This window comes from Aphelocoma coerulescens, chromosome 18 (assembly GCF_041296385.1).
Source record: "Aphelocoma coerulescens isolate FSJ_1873_10779 chromosome 18, UR_Acoe_1.0, whole genome shotgun sequence".
NCBI classification, from domain to species: Eukaryota; Metazoa; Chordata; class Aves; order Passeriformes; family Corvidae; genus Aphelocoma; species Aphelocoma coerulescens.
The window spans coordinates 6,427,059-6,443,636 of NC_091031.1; the positions used below are offsets into that span (position 1 = coordinate 6,427,059).

Consider the following 16,578-nt stretch of genomic DNA (forward strand, 5'->3'; position numbering starts at 1 on the left):
AGGAACATGGTGTGGCTGCTGCTTGGGTCAAGCAATGCACGTTTTTCTAAAATAGTGTCTATTACACACATCCAGGAGCAGAGTGAAAGGGTCTGTCCTGGGATCAGTGTTGCTACAACTGCTTATTCTTACTGACCTTTATAGTATCTTGATCTAGTGCCATTCAGAGAGCCTGGATACTCAAGTTATCACCTCCAACAAGGGGCAGATGGGACAGGGTCAGCTGCAGCAAATGCAAGATCAGGGCACAAGGTGGGGTTTGAAAGCCCTTAATTAAGGTGAAGAAAATACCTTGGTGTCACAGCTTGTTCCATTGGCTTTTCTCAGGTAGAAGCTCTACTGAATGTAGAAGTGATTAAAGAATAAGCCAAGTCGATACAGAAGCATCATCCAACGAAAACAAAGGCAGTTTAGCTAAAATTGGTTTGAAGATGCTCATTAATTAGGCTAAGGTAAATTTGCATATATGTGGGCTTGCTAATACTCTTTCCCCCCCTCTTCTTACCTAAATGGGAGTAATTATTTCTCTAATTATGAGGTAATTGTGTGGCCCTGGAATCACTGATTACAGATGCACTCCTCGTCTCCCTGTTTTGCCCGAATCCAAGCAGAAGAGAGGGATGCTCCTCTGGGATGTGCTGCTATTGCTTTTGGCTGCAGCCTTGACCTTAAAAAAGAGGAACAGAAAAAAGTGAGTAAGCTGAGCTATTTATAACTGAACTAATTATTTTGATGTGCTATGACAGCAGTGGAATCTGTTTTCTCTTCACTCAATTATGGCAATGGAAGAAGCTTTCAATACCCTTTAACAGTGTTTGTTGGCTGAAGTACAAACCTTTGCTTAATGTCTTAAGATGCAGGATTTTGAAACACAGGACCAGGGAGCACAAGGTGTGTTGTGTTTCTGGCTGACATGAGTAGTACTGAGGAGCTGAAAGGGGGGTGCTGCTGTGAAAGAAAAAATCCAGAGTTGGGAGGGAAGGTGGCAGACAGCAAATCTGTGCAAAGCTCTGTGTGAAATTCTACAGGTCAAAGCTCAGGTGGCTTCTCATAAGGTGCTTGGTGGACACCACAGAGTTTGAAATACAAAACTTTACTATTCCCAGGTGGGGAAACTGAGGCAGAGTGCTTAACTTGGCAAAGGTTGCAAAGCAAGTTAATGGCCAGGGAGTGACAATCTTGGCCCATGGTCTCTGATCCATTCAGAGAAAGTGGATTCACACTGTGTTTTTTCCTGTCCCTTTCCTGCCACAGTGCTGTTCCCATGCACAAATTCTGTGAGGAGTGACCTGCTGGGCTGTAAATAAACTGGGAAAGGTGGAGGGGACAGAGGGGGATGTCTTGGCTGAATTTTTTTCTTGCCCATTACTGACAATTTCTGCAACAAAAAACTCCCCCTGAGCGCTGTGATGTGTTTTCTAGGTCTCTGAGGAAGCTGTTAATAAAAGCTATTCCTGCTCTCTGTTTTTGGAGCTGGACAAGATAGACTTTTTCTTATTTTAAGTTTTTGAATTAAAAAAAAAATACATGGAGTGGATCATTATATTTAACCAAGACAGAATTGGAAATCCTAAGTTTTTGTGAGTTATTTCTGGTAGAAAAGCACTGTTGAAGCTCAGGTCCTCCTCCTCCAAGGTTTATAAAATAGCTTTTCTTCCTTGTTCCTCACCACACTTGGGGTGTTCCACAGCTTGTCCCTCTCCACGACCACAAAACTCCTGCCAGAGGATTTGCTGTGTATTCCAAGGCTTGCTTTACTGTGGCAAGAGAGGAGGAAAAATATCTGCCCTCTCCTCCTTTAACAGCTTTGATCGGGTCCCTGAAATCTGTGCACTTCTCAGATTGCTTTTGGTGACCTTTCAGGCTCTCAGAAAGCAGGTGCTGTTTATGAAGCCTTTCTGTGACTGCTGCTTTGTTTCCCTTTGATTTATCCTTTTTAAACCCCCGGGGTCAGGCAGTTGCAGGTACAGTGCAATATTCATGAGAGGCTGATTTATGCAGGCACAAGGCTGTGCAGCAGGATTACAGGGTACTGAATGTTATATGCAGCTTTAATTTCTTTTTATGACCAAAGGATACAGTCAGAGTTTCTCAAATGTGGAATTTATGAGAGCCTCATTCATACAGGGTTTAAAGGGCCCCTGTCTCTGTGCCCTGCTCAGATGGGGCGATGGGGTGAGCAGTCTGTGCAGTGTCTGCCAGTGAACAAAACTATATAAAAACACATCCAGGGCAGTCAGTTGGACACTGAAATGGCCTCTGCACGCAGAGCTCAGGCACTGCTGAAGGATCTGTGCAGTCCGAGCCCCTCTCTGAGTTACAGAAAAACAAATTCCGTGAAGTATTTGAGTCAAAAATCTTCCAAGCAGGCATCTTCTGTGCAGTGCAGTGCCAGAGGTTAACTTCAGGGCTTCTGAAAGCGATGACAGTGCAAGCCAAGTAACAGAGGGTATTTGTGCTAAGTCCAGACATTTGTGGTTAGTCCTCCTAACCTCCTGCCCTGTGCACCCATAGGCACAGTTCGCTCCTCTTCTGGCTTAGTTTTGCACTTTGTATCTTACCTGCAAGTCCTCTCTCCTGAGAAGGAGCCTGTCTGCTCACAGGAGGAGCAGGGTTTGTATGTGTCCAGTAGCTCACCTGGAATTTGCATTGGAGATTATCAAACAGCCTGGCATAAAATTCAAGATATTAAATGCAATAACATGGCTGGGAACAGAATGTGCATGTCTGATGCAGTGAATTACCCAGCCCTCCCTTGCTTGGAGTGTTACACACCACATTACTTGTACTTGCATCCCACAGGGCTATTTTGGGGAGAGAGATGGTTCTTTGGAAAGTCACTAAAGTTTTTGTAGTGGAACTGGAACTGTTGGTATATTCAGAAACCTGGCAGCGGGTTCCTGATGGGAGATGCCTCTGGCAGCCTGTGACCGTCTCCAGCTCCAGAGTCCCTGGGGGAGGAGAAAGGGGACCTGTTCCAGCCTCCATAAGCACATTTCCAAGTCTGGTGTCTCACAACAAGGCACTTTCTGTTCGTGGTGCTCCAGGATGGTCAGTGCGTGGTGCTGGCAGGGAGCCCCCGGTCCTTGTCTCACGGAGGCTGCAACCACCTCTGAGCCCAGCCTGGACAAGTGGAAAAAGCCTTACCCGTCTTCAGCTTCTATTTCTGCAGAAGGGGAGCTTTTCTTTCCATCTTCCCTGCCTGCCATGCCATCCAGGAAAACAAAAAGGCACTGCTAACATCTGCTCTTTTCTCCTCCTACGCGCAGGCTCTTTCTCGGCTCCCTATTAAACCCCTTCCCACGCAGCGGCGTAGGCAGCTCCTGCGTGTACATCTTGGAGTACAATTTTTTACCCCCCCCCTCCCCATCCCCTGGGAGCAGTATTTGCAAGAAATGACTGGTGAGGGTTTATTTTTGTTCTTTGCTAAGACTTTTTGGTTAGCGGGCTCCTCGTTCTCCAAGCGCGGCTCCTCCTCCGGCGCTCAGCCTGTGCTCCGTGCGCGGCGGGGCAAACACGGATGCTCCTGGAGACACCCCGTGGGGGTGGGAAGGGATGCAGCAAGGGATGGAGAACATTCCCATTGCTAAGCTACGCTCAGGTGCATTTACTTCTACCAGGAGGGGTTACTAAGGAAACGAGGAGACAAATCTCTGGGAAAAACACAGGCACTCCTAATGAGCAACAAGCGCTATACTTGTCCTTCAGCTTGGATGTTTGGGGTCTGTTCTTTGGTCCCCCGTAATTGGAAAGTGTCTGATTTTTGAATCTGCCCTCACTCTCTTGTCCCAGGCTTGTCCCTGGGGCAGTGGCAGGGTGCTGAGCCTCCACCGTGAAACACACGAGCTCTGAGTCACTCCTGCTTCTGGCAAAGGGAACGGGAAAATCCATCTGGGCTCATTCCATCCTGAAAAACTTGCCATGTTTTGCAATTTGCGCTTGTTTTTGTTTTTTTTCTCCTCCAGTGGGAGCGGGCTGGCTTCTCCTGAATCCGGCATGGCTTTTTGTTGCAACAGGTAGAAAGCCCTATCAAAACAAATTTTGCTGGAAAGTTTAATCTGGGAGGTTCAAAGCTGAACAAAGGTGCTGCTGTGCAGGGAGCTCTGCAGAAGATGCCCAGCTGTTTCCCACAGCCCCACTCAAGCCCCGTTGCCAATTATCAGGTTGTGTGTGTACCTTGCATTGTTCCTGAGGCTTTTATGGAGGAAAAAGTTCTGTAGGAAATTCCCTGAAGGGTACAAACGAAAGGCAGAGGCACTGGAAGAGGTTGGACTTGCTGTTCTGGTCCCCTCCTGCACAGCTCAGGGGATGCGAGGCTGGTCTTGTGGTGCTGGGGCTTGGACTGTGCAGGCAGGACCAGAGAGCAGAGACCTGCAACACCCCCAAGATTTGCCAGTCAATGGAAACGAGTGATTTACTGTAGCAGAAATAGCAATTATCCTTGGAAATGCAACAAGGTGATTAATTGCACCACGAGCTGCAATCTCAAGAGCACATACTTCATAACATCAGAACAGAAAGGGTTTTAGATATAGTGTTACTCTAGAAGAGGAAAAATACAGTTTTCAAGTCAAGTAATCAGATCCAAACACTGAAAACAATTCAGAAAGTGCTGTAAAAGGAACATGAATAGGAGCGACATCATTAAAAAGGAACCTTTCAAAAGGATTTATAATCCCCAAATGAAGCTCTCCAGTACTGAGGCAAAGAAGAAGAATTAGTTGGTTTTTAATTTTAATTGTGTTTTCTGAATAGTATGTTTAGTTTGGGAGGATGTGACACAATTGTGTATTTTCCCACCATTCAGAAAGTATAATTCAAGTTATCACAAGGAACACTTTCTCATTAACAAAAAATAATCTAAGCTGGCAAACCTGATGGGTTTTGCAGTGAGATTAACTTGGGGCTTCCAGAGTGTTTAACTCAGACAAAGGGAAAGTTCAAAGAGAATGGTTCCATATATTTTAGTATATAATTTTTTTTTCCTGTGAACACAGAAAATTACAAGTGATGGTTTATGTGGGTTTTGATAGATTTGCAATGCCATTAGATTGCACCAAGGCCATACTGAAGACATACTTCTTTTAGGCTTTGCTATCAAGAAATTTAAAATGCCAATTCATTGGAAATTAATTCCAGAAGAAAGGAAGGGAAAAGATTGGTGTTCTTATTTTTGCTTACCCTTGTGTGCAAATGGCAGTGGGCATGGGGAGAAAGTGGGGAGGCTTGTAGCAACGTATTTATTTTGCAGCAGGGAAGGGCAGTGTGGAATTTTTTTTTATCTGCATGGGAGGGTCTGTATTGTAACCAGTGGCAAATATCTCTTGTCCAGCTCTGATGGTTTCTAGTGATAGAAAAGGTGTGTATGAAGCAGATCAGGTTCTTCTAGAGGGATCAGTGCTTTTCCTACGGGAAATAACAGGTTTTCCCCAGGCACTGAAGTGCTGTTCCATCCAACCAGATCCACAGGGCTGATCCAGAGCTGAAACCCATGAAAAGTCCCCAGGGCAGCTGCAGCTTTGCTTACTCTTGAGAGGAATAAACTGCTTTACACAACTGTATTTACCCAAGGGGTTGTGCTACCTTAGGTGTCTGTTTCAAACAGAATTCCCAACACAGGTACCTGGGGGATGTTACCCCTCCTGGGAAATGCAGAGGTGCCTATGGCACAATGACACCTGAGTTGGTCCTCTCTGTGGTTTTGGGACAATGCTGATACTGAGGACAAAAGGGAAAACAAAGGAATTTTTTTGATGGGACGTTTCATAGCTTGTTTCAGTATCCTATATACTGACTTTGGGAGCATCTTTAAATTACCTGAAATGCAGTTGCACACTATTCCCACTCTGACCTGGGATATCACTATTTTGCACTTTTTAATAACAATGCAAAATCCCTAAGGTGAGGGTTATGCTGAGTAGTGGCTTGGACTCAATTATTTTTTTGTCTGGTTTTTGTAATATTGTGAATATTATGGTGCTGTTTTAAAACCAGAACAGTTGAGCCAGCAAGCATGGTCACAGCTTTGAATTTAGTAGATCTTTCATTATCTGTCTGGGAAGGGGGGAAAAAGGGACAATATTGTCCTAAACACCCCTGCCTGATACCCAGTCTCTGGGCAGGTATCGTTGAGCTGAGCTTGATCTGCTTTGGCACCAGCACAAACCCCTCTGGACTACCAGATCTCATGGGTTCACAGGGTGGTCAGGAAGAGCCAATGATGGAAATATTTTTGGGATGAGCTGGGATTCCCTCTGAGATCCCAAACAGCACAGGAAGTGTCGCTATTGAAAACTAATTTGACATTGCAGAGCACAAACCCATTCGGCCCCCCCCGGCTGTTCCTTATCCAGCTGCAGCTCAGCGCTATCAGGATCAAAGGGTTTGTCAATTATAAGGAAATTCAGGGCCCCACAAAGAGGAGTTTGAGTTTAAAATCACTCTGGAGTTTGCCCAGATCCATTTGGTGTTCCTTGCACAGCAAAACCACAGCACAGCTTCAGCCCTACTCTGATGGAGACAAATTGCAAAATTCCCATTTTTGAAACCTACTTCCCCAAATAAATAGTGAGTAACCCAGGCTTCATCCAAATGCTCTGGTTTCTTAAACAGGCCCAGCCCTAAAATTCTGGCTGTGAGCAAACAGCCTCTGAAAAGTTTGGTGTGCTTAGAGCATTCCATTAAAAATAAAAAATGAAATTAAAAACTGGCATAAAATAAAAAAAAATGTGCATGAGGGAAGGGAATTTCTGCCCTAACTTTTAAAAGATATTTTTTTTATTTATTTATTTATTTAATTTTAAAAACATCCCTGGGCATTGCCAGTGCTGAAAGAAGCATTTTAAAACCAAAGCAAAGCTGTTAAGCCTTCAAGAACTGCTGACAGGGAGAAAATACTGGCATCTGCTCTTCTGCCAGTCTTTAGTGTGAGGGTTTAACTTCAGTCCCCCTGAAGGATGTGTGGATACCCACCTTGCCCAGCTGGCTTCATCCCTGCTCCTGGATCAGCCCCATGCACACACCTGATCCTAGTGTGCCTGACAGTCTGGGTCTGGAGGTACAAGCCCAAAGCTCCATCAACTTCTTGGGCCATTTTTTGGCTATTTCACTTCTCCATGTACTCAGAAGGTTGTTACCCAGCAGATTTTTATTTTTTATTTGGATGCTGCAGGGCTGATGGCCGATGGGTTTACCAGAGACCTGATATTTAAGCCCGTGCCCTGTAGGGAAAGAGTCACTGAAGCATGGGTCTGTTATCCCAAAATAAGTGGGGTTTCTTCATCCAGCACATTTCTCAAAAGATTTTCCATGAGGCACCACTGAGACTTCAAAACAGGGTTTTCCTGCAGTGGGAAATGTGAAAATGCACTCGAGAATTTGCTCTGCTGCTCATAGAGACAACCAGTCCCAGCAGGGAGGGATCACCATCCCAGAGTGTTTTGGGAAGTGGCAGCACAGGGCTCCCTCTCACGTGCCTTCTACAAAACCTTGTGCTGCTGCAATTTTAAGGCTGACGCTGGGAATGCTGGCATCAAGCAAATCCTAAAAATTTACATTTCCCTAAGCACCTGTGCAAAAAAACCCTACAGAAAACAGATTATGCCGCTTCAGCAATGGGGCAGCAGGGCACCGTGAGCTTCAGCAATATCAGTGGTGAGTCTGATGTTTTATTTTTTTTTAAGCCCTTTAAATATTTATACCAAATCACTCAGGAAGGAATTCTTTCACTGCTGATAAAATTTCAAAATGAAACTTGAGGAAAGCACCTGGTTTTAGACACTTTATGGCAAGGAAGAAGCCCAGATCAGCTGTGCAAACACCTGAGATTTATTTGGGCCACTGGAGTTAATAGGAAATGCAACTCTCCTAAAGAAATGACATTTTATTTTTGAGCTGTTGAGGAATGCTGCATAAGCCATAAATGACAAGAAGGCTGTGTGCGTTCAGGAGGGCATTTGGTTGCAGGGCTGGGTTTTGGGATGCCCTGGGTGCATATTCAGGGTGAGTTTGGTTGGAAGTTCCATGGCCAAGGTAGTAGCTTTAGTTTGGGACCAAGGCAGGAACAGCCACGTTTCCTCCTGTTTCAGGTCACTGAGTTTATGTCCAAATCACCCAAGCTGACTTGAAATGCTGCCAATATGGCCTAAGATTTGCAAGTCTAAGTCTAACCAGGAAATCTCCTCTTGATGAAAGTCTGGGGAGGGAGAGAGGGCAGGATCTCTGTGTTATATGAGCATCAACAATTCTATGTGCAGTGAGTTTTGCGTTCCAAAGGCACATTTAAAAAAAGGTAAAGGTTTGCAAAGCCCAGCTCCATTTCATTTCTACCTAAATTTCTACCTACCATTCCATTTCTATCCAAACTTTGCTGGTTTATATTAAGACATCTGAGAATATGCAAACCCCTTTATCAAACTTTTTCCATGAAACCCCTCCTTTTTCCATGAAAAATCTCCTGGCAAACCACCCCAAAGGCACTGACACCAAATCCAGTTGAGCTGTGGTCATCTGGGAACAACTCTGCCATGTTGTCATTTGGGGGCTGGAGGGGGCTGGTCCCTATGGGGGGGACATCACCATCCCCCCGAGCTGGGATGGGGACCCAAAACCCCCAGGGACACCTGTCTGGGACAGAGGTGTGACTGTGGTAAGTTTGGATTTGCACAGAACTGGTTTGGCAGGGCTGAGACACAAAGGTCAGGGAGAAAGGGAATGTGGGGTTATTTATACATGGGGTGCTCGTGGCTGGGAGCAGCAACGTTTGATTGGGGACCTCTCAGATGGAACCCTCAGCACCCAGGGACACACTCACAGCCTGGCCCACAGTGTGTGTGTGTGTTGCCAGCAGGTTTCCTCCCACCCTGCTCTCCAAAAGAACCCCCTTAGGGGCTGAGCTGAAGGGCAGTTGTGTGAGGCTGAACCTGCCTGGCCTGGTAGCAGCATTGGTGGCATGAGCTGGGGGAAAATCCAACACAATTCAGGTCCATGTAGCTGAAGCATCTCTCATCTATGTGCAAATGCTGAACTGGCACAAGGCAAAGTTTCTTTTTTTAAAGGCCAGTGCTGGTTTGTGCAGTTTAATGATTTTCTCAGATATCTTTTTAGTTATTTATTTCCACTCTCTAAAGGCTACTGGCTCTTTAACATTTTTTAATGGTATTTTCTGAGCGTGTTCTCAAAATTAAATGTTGCTAAAAGCTGCCTTGCTTAAGAGGATGGGGGTTTGCAGAGCACTCGGGCCTGATTCAGCAAAATCACTTGATTATTTTCAGTTTAATTTTACAAAGTAGTTAAGCACATGCCTACAGCAAGGTATGTCCTTAAGTCCACCTCTGCTCAGTGAAGCGTTTAAACACGTGCTTTGATTTAACCAGAGAAAAGGGAGTTTGAGCATATGCTTAAATATTCCTCAGACATGGAACCTGAGCAGGTCTGGCAGATTATTACCCTCCTGCCTTTCCAGAACCGGTGGATCTGTCACCAGTCACACTGTTAAAAACACCTTTAAGAGAAAAAACACCTTATAATATGCTATTTCTGGTAAAAGCAAGAGCAGCTCCTCCCCAGTTTGGGGCTGGAGGGACTTTTGCCAGGGCAGGGAAGGGAGTGATGCTCTGGAGTGAGTGAAGCTTTGTGGCTGTGCTGACATCTTGCTCTATATTTGGATGTTGTTGTCCAGGCACAGTGCAGGTCACTGCCTGAAGCCTGTGGGTGTTGCTGAAATACAGATAATAAATGGCTCGTGTGATTTGACAGAAGCCACTTTGCTGAGTACATCCAAGGCCTGTTGCCTTTCCTGGGTGTGCTGATTGTGATGGGGGTTCTCCAGCACCCTTTCTGCTCTAAGGCTTCAAGTGTGTTGGTGTATTTAAGACTGGACCTGGCTGAAGGGAAAACTCAGCCTGGAGATGTTCAGGGTAGGGCTTGGCACTTTGTCAAAATAGTCAGCAGAGATGGTCTGATGCTGGGTTCAGCAAAATCAGGCAGGTTGAGATCAGCAGGGCTTCCCCCAGGATCACTTGTTTGGTTCCTGTGCTGAGTTTCTCTGAAACCTGGGAGATTGACAGCCCTTGGATCTCAAATCAAATTATCCTGGAAAGCAGAAAGGTGCCAAGCCTTGGCTGAGCCAGAACACAGTATTTTCTGGGACTCAGCAACTGCCTTAAATCACAGCTTCCCTCATCCAAATTTGGAAAAAGTGCCACTCAGATTTTTGATCCAGAGCTGCAGTGCCGTGCTGTCATCCCGTAGCTGCCACAGACGCAGGACCAGTGGCCAGAAGGGGTGACCTCATCCTGTGTGTTGCTGTCTGCTCCATGTGAGCAGGCACCCATCAGCTGTGGGTAAACAAAGACCTTCCTTCTGTATTTAAAATATAAAAATCTCTTTAAGAACAGTGAGCCCAACAGCAGTGGTCCCAAGTATTCTCCCCGCTGCTCTCTCTGGTGCCAAAGCGTCGCAGTGATCGGGATCCAGGTGAGCACTGGGTGGGATGTCTCCCATCCTGCACTTGGAAACCAAAGGGATGATGAGACACAATGGTTACAGCAGCACTTTGGGTTCATTTGATGGTGATTTGAGCAAAATTTTCATTTTCCAACTTAAGGAACATCCTTGTTCCCACTAAGAAAACCAGCTGCTGATCACAAAGTTCCAGCACCAGGGGAAGGAGAGCAAATGGATAAAAAAAATTGGTGTCAATTTTCAAATGGTGATGATCCAAGTACCACAGGAAAGATCAGATCTATTCCCAGCTGTCCAGCTGAAGCTCATCCTTTGCATGGGACAAAGCAAAAGTCTGGATCCAGAGAGCTCTTGAGGTTTTTTGGATTCAGGAATCCTCCCTGGTTGAAGATGTAGCTCCCTCCTCGCCTGTCTGGTCCCCCTCTGTTTGCCTTGCAAAGCTCTATCAGTATAGACTCCCTGCTTGTTTTCACCACGGCATAGGGGACATGTAACAAATCCCTTTACTTTTTCAGAATATATTCCTTCCCTGCAAAGCTCTTGACTATTCCTATCTTCTTAAAAAGTTGTAAAAAAAAATAAAAAAGTTGTTTGTGGTGCTAACAGTATGGAATGAGCTAAAGCTTTATGCCATTTTTAGCCCTCTTGGAACAGAGAGAATTGGAGGAACTGAAAATATATGCTTAATCGCCCCCAGGAAAGACTGCCATAATATTTTGGGTTGCATAAGCAAACTAAATTGGAAATCTGGAATCTATTCAAGACCTTTTGATCAGGGAGCTTTGCAAGTGCAGAAAAGTAAAAACACAGACAGATGGGGATTAGAGTTGAGCATCAGGAGAATAATTTCCTCTTTTAATTTCAGTTCCGCCAACATATAAAAAGCATTAACAATCCAGTTACGTAACGTGCGTCAGAGCCTGGCTGGACGGGGTAGGAATTCTCACTGTAATTAAGCCATTACCCAGCCCATGTTTGCTGCATGGAGGTGGGAGTCTCTCTGCACCAGGGAAAGACTCCCCCTTCCTTCAAAGATCTGGGCAAATGTCCTGGCCAAAATTAGAAGCAGTTATCGAGGCTAATAGGAGCTGCAGGGGGTTCAGGGAAAATTGAAGCCTGCTCTGAGATACTGCTGGGCTCACAAAATCCAATTGACAATCGCTTGCAAACCCCAATCCACCCTATTTCTTTCTATCTTTGTCACTAAATCAGATTCAGTGGGAGAAGGGAGATCAGACTGAGGAGCAAGAGGAGATATTTTTGCTGATTGTTTGATGCTGGGAACAATAGTACATAATATATTTTGTGTTGTTCTAATAGTGGGATCTTTGAGAGAAGGCACTACAACATCCAAAGGCTGGCAAGAGTCCCGCAAATTTGAGGCTGCAAAGGCTGGCAGATGGGATTAGGTTTCTGTTCTTGCCTGTTTCACTCTGCTCTGGGCATATTTTTGTGCACAGTGGTTGATGCAGAGCGATGCAAAAAAGCACTAAGAGGATGGTCTAAATAGGACCACTTACATTTCAGGATCAACTCACTGGACATGGCTTCTGGACAGGTTTTGAAGAGTGTCTGATACCCCAGAACATCCATATAAAGAACTACTTGCCTACTGAAAGAACTACTTGCCTACTGGGATCAGCTCCCTAGACTGCTGATGTCTGCAGCCTTTAGATAAAAGCTACTCCTTCCAGGTAGCTGATTTTTTTTTTTTTTTGGAGATGTTTTTGAGAATTTCTCCATGCAGATTTAACTGCAGTTACTTTTGTTCACCTTTCACTCTCGTTACATGAACTTAGATGGGAGTAGGAGTGAGATTTCATGGACTGGGTCTGCTTTTCTTCATTTCAATTAATATGGCATATAGGAAGAGATCTGTATTTTTGGCATTGCTTTATGATACTCTGCATGAGCTCAGAGGAGACTCCAGGCAGTCTCTGCAGCAGGAGTAGAACTGTCCTGGGAGCTTTCCTCCCACCCTGAGAAATCCCAAACTGGCCAAGACAAATCCTGGAGCTCTTCTTCTAAGGTCCTCACCCCAGCCCCTTGGGGAGAGGTATGGTGTGGAAATCCTGGCCTCCTGGAAAATCTGAAACAGGGTCTGAGAGCAGCCCATCACCTCTGGGTTAGAGATGCTTGAAGAGAGCTGCTGTGAGAGCAGCTGTGAGGAGGACTTAGGGTGCTGGTGGATCAGAGGCTGGGCATGACCCTAAGTGCGCACTGGCAGCCCCAAAAGCCAACCACGTCTTGGGTGCCTCAAAAGAAGCTTCACCAGCAGGTTGAGGAAGGTGATTCTGTTGAATCACCCACCCAAAACACTTTGTCCCTGGGGCTCCCACCATAAGGAGGATGTGGACCTGCTGGAGCAGATCCAGAGGAGGCCACAGAGATGACCAGGGCTAGAGCTGCTCTGTTCTGGAGCCAGGCTGGGAGAGCTGGGGTGTTCAGACTGGAAAAGAGAAGGCTCTGGGGAGACCTTAGAGCCTCTTCCATGCCAGAGAGCTGGAGAGGGACAATAGGCAAGGGCCTGGAGTGGCAGGACAAGGGGGAATGACTTCAAACTGACACAGGACAGGTTTAGTTAAGATATCAGAAAGACATTTGTCCCTGTGAGGGTGCTGAGGCCCTGGTACACCTTGCCCAGAGAAGCTGTGGCTGCCCCATCCCTGGAAGTGTTCCAGCCAAGGTTGGATGTGGCTCTGAGCAACCTGGTCTAGTGAAAGGTGTCCCTACCCATGGCAGAGGGGTGGAACTGGAAGGTCTTCAAGGTCCCTTCCAATCCAAACCCTTCTGTGATTCTAGGAAGGCTTAAGTGCTGCACTGGGGTGTGTGGATACACCATCACTTTTCACACTGAATTGCTGAGCAAGTGGGAGCCCAACCATTAGTTGAACCTGGGGACTGTGGTTATTTCTAGACCACAAGAAGACCACAACAAGAAGAGTTAGTCATGTGTGAGCAGTACTCTGCAGGCTGATGTGCCACAATAAATAAATAAAAATAAGAGAGAAGCATTAAAAAATTAGTTGTACACATGAGTGGCACATCATTTCCATTCAAATGGGTTATACCGTAGGTGCAGATGAGATCATAGGCTGCTATTTAAGGAGGAAACCTCTACTTACATAAATGTCTGATTATGCAACTGTCATGGAAACCAGAGATGACAAAGATGTATTAGATTAGCTTGTCCATTCCCTCGGAGTGCAGGATTGTTCCTTGTGGTTTATTTTTCACTCAAGATTTTGAGAACTGATTGGTGGCTGCTGGGTGCTGAGCTTGAGAAGAAAGTATTTATAGTATGAGCTGAGCTGTCACTTTTCTAAAGGTGATTTTCTTTGGAAACTCAGGAATAGAAGTGTTTAAAGTCACTGGTCACATCCAACAACCCTCACACCAGTGTCTAGCTCATCCCTGTACTTGTGTGCTTGGAGTATCGTGGCTTTCATTCCCTAAAATACAGACCTAAATAAATTCCCTAAAATACAGTCTTGGAGACTTTACCATTCTGCCTGATCTTTCTTTAGTTTTCATCCCCTGACTCTGTTGTCTTTCCAAATAATACTCCATTTTCTCTGGTTTTGCACTCTGCCAGTGTGTCCCTCGTGGTTGTTGCTTAGCCAAGCTATACAAATTTAGCTGCTCTTAATCTTTTCTCATAGGTCAGTCTTTTGAGCCACGTTCATTTTTGCTGCTGCACAGGGAAATCAGCACAGATTAGTATTTTAATCTTCTTTCCCTGTTTAAAGAAACCCCAGGACACACACTGAATGGTTTTCCTGTGACTTGAAATTAAAATGTTTAAAAGTTAGTGTATTTATATCTCTTTTTCTCAACTTTCACCTCTAGTTCCTCTCAGTCATTGATGTGGCTGATCTTCTGCCTTAGAAATGGTGCTTTTTTCAAACAAATTGAACTTCAGTTTGGTTCCTTATCATGAACAGAGTGATGTTGTTATGTCATGAGCTATATGGTTTAGTCTCACCCATGTTCATCCTGCAGAATTGACCTGAACTGGTTTTAAATCAAACCCTCTGGGCTGTCCAGTCCCACCAGACATGAGATTTGGGAAGATGCATAGCAAGACAAAGACAAAAAGATTAATGGTAAATACCAGTGATACTTAGCCTCTTTTTTGTCATCTGGTCCCTCTTTGTGTTTTCTGCTCGTTCACAATGTGTTTGGTTGCTGTTACTTTCCTTGAAGGTGGTCTCCTTGTTCTCTCTTAATCCCAATGGTCGCTGAACTCAACTTCTGCTCCCTCATGTCCAATTCAGATAATGATAAACAATTATAATAGGTATTTCTTGTTCTTAAAACCTATTGAGGGCCATGCTGAAAGAGTTTTAAGCAGTAAATGCTTTTTATGTGTAGCTGGACTTTAGCCAGGATTGCAGGGTAAATTGAATTCAGGCCCTGTTAGACCCCAGGAAAGAAACAGGCTGGAGAGTTGGCCTTGTCCTCTGACAGGGGGTCCCAGAGCCAACCCATGCCTGACCATTAATGATGGATGTCAACGATGAAGCTGCTGCTGCAGAGCACAGGGAGAAGCTGATACCTGGTGAACATGAATCCAAAATACAAAAGGGCTTCTTTCTGAACTGTTGCATCAGGCTTGAGAGCTAATTCTGGTCTTGCTGAAGTAATTTGGAAAACTCTCTTAGTGTGGGCACAGTTGTCACTGCCAGCCCTGCCAAGCACCTCAGCAGTGACCTACAACACCTTCCCTATCTTGCTCCGGGGCTATTTTAGCCAGGGCTGTCAGTGGAGCTGAATTGTTCCATTATGTGGTGGCTTTGCAATGTGGGAAAGTGTTCAGGAGGGACCACTCTCTAAATGAGAGTGACTCAGTCTTCAGGGCCAATTCAGTCATTATTTATTTATTATTTTATTTTTTCCTGAGGCAGCTGATACAGGGAGCAATTACAGTGGTAATTTTTCTGTGCTGTGGATCTCAATTGACTGTGCCATGGAGGGACCTGTGCTTATTTCACATCAAACCCCACTGCACGGCAGTGCTTTCCAGGCACTACTGAACCGAGACAGATTTGACCCTAGAGATGAGAATTTGAATTGTAATGTCTCACCCTGGATATCCTCCCATCAGAGACAAGACAATGAAGCACAGTGCTTGTGGGATGATTTAGAAGACAAAAGCACTCCAACTACTAATTTTAAATCACAGCAATTGGACTACATGCAGCCAAGCTGACTGGTTTCGGAGCAGGTCAGATGAGTTCCAACCTCCTCTTCAAGTATTTAAGGGAAGTCCTTAACAACAAGAACCTGCTTTGTTGCACTTCTTAAAAGAACAAGTTACTCCAAGGAGAACTTGCTGGGTCCCCTCCCTATTTCTCTGCAGCAGATGCCCAAGTTGCTGCTGTCCCCGGTTCCACAAATAGACATATTTCCGCAGGAATGATCCCTGAATTTCATCTAAGAGCCTCTGAGAGCCTTCTAAATAATTTCAGCATGAGCTATCCTTAGGAAGTTAAAATCAAAGGCACAAGGACCAGCATATTTAATAAGATGGAAATGGCAAAATGAGAACCACATTGAAGGATTTGGGAGTTTTCTCCCTGTATGGATTCCGAAAGGGGTTATGGGTTTGCAGTGCTCTGGCAAGCACAGAGATGCTGGGCATTCAGCATAGGCAGTAATTACATCTCCTCTTTCTAAATTATGTTATCAGGAAACATCTATATTGTTTGCATGGGTCTAGATTATGCTCTGAGAATAGAATGTTCCCTGCATAAAGAGCACGGCTGGAGTAAATCAATGAGGATGCACTCAGAAACATCAATTAAAGGTAATACAAGTCTTTAGCGTGGTATCAGGGAGCGAGCAGAGTTTGAAATTCTGATCTGCCCAACCCATGCCTTCCTCCCTAGGAAAGCGACAAAGCAGAACTACTCAGAAATTCATAAGGTTTAAAAATAAAATACTTGTCTCCTCTCATCCTCATCTTTACTCAGGTTTTTACTCAGTGCTGGTTCCCAGCATAGTAGATGAGTGTAATGTTTTTCTGCAGATCTCAGAGTTCTGCTGGGTTAAGGAGTTGTCTTTCTGCAAGTATCACAAGTTGAGTACCTTGGGTTTGAGGTACATGCTTTG

General features: G+C 45.1%; 1 long non-coding RNA gene across 2 annotated transcripts in view; it reads left to right on the forward strand.

The window, feature by feature from the left end:
- The first annotated feature begins 286 nt into the window (after positions 1-286).
- LOC138120063 (uncharacterized) overlaps positions 287-16,578 on the forward strand; it is a 34,046-nt gene continuing 17,754 nt past the window's right edge. Inside the window, exons 1-3 of one of the 2 annotated variants that reach the window (XR_011155720.1) lie at positions 287-452; positions 572-691; positions 11,992-12,158. This is a non-coding gene — a long non-coding RNA (uncharacterized lncRNA). The remainder of the gene's footprint in view (positions 453-571; positions 692-11,991; positions 12,159-16,578) is intronic. The other variant, XR_011155721.1, reaches the window with a different exon arrangement.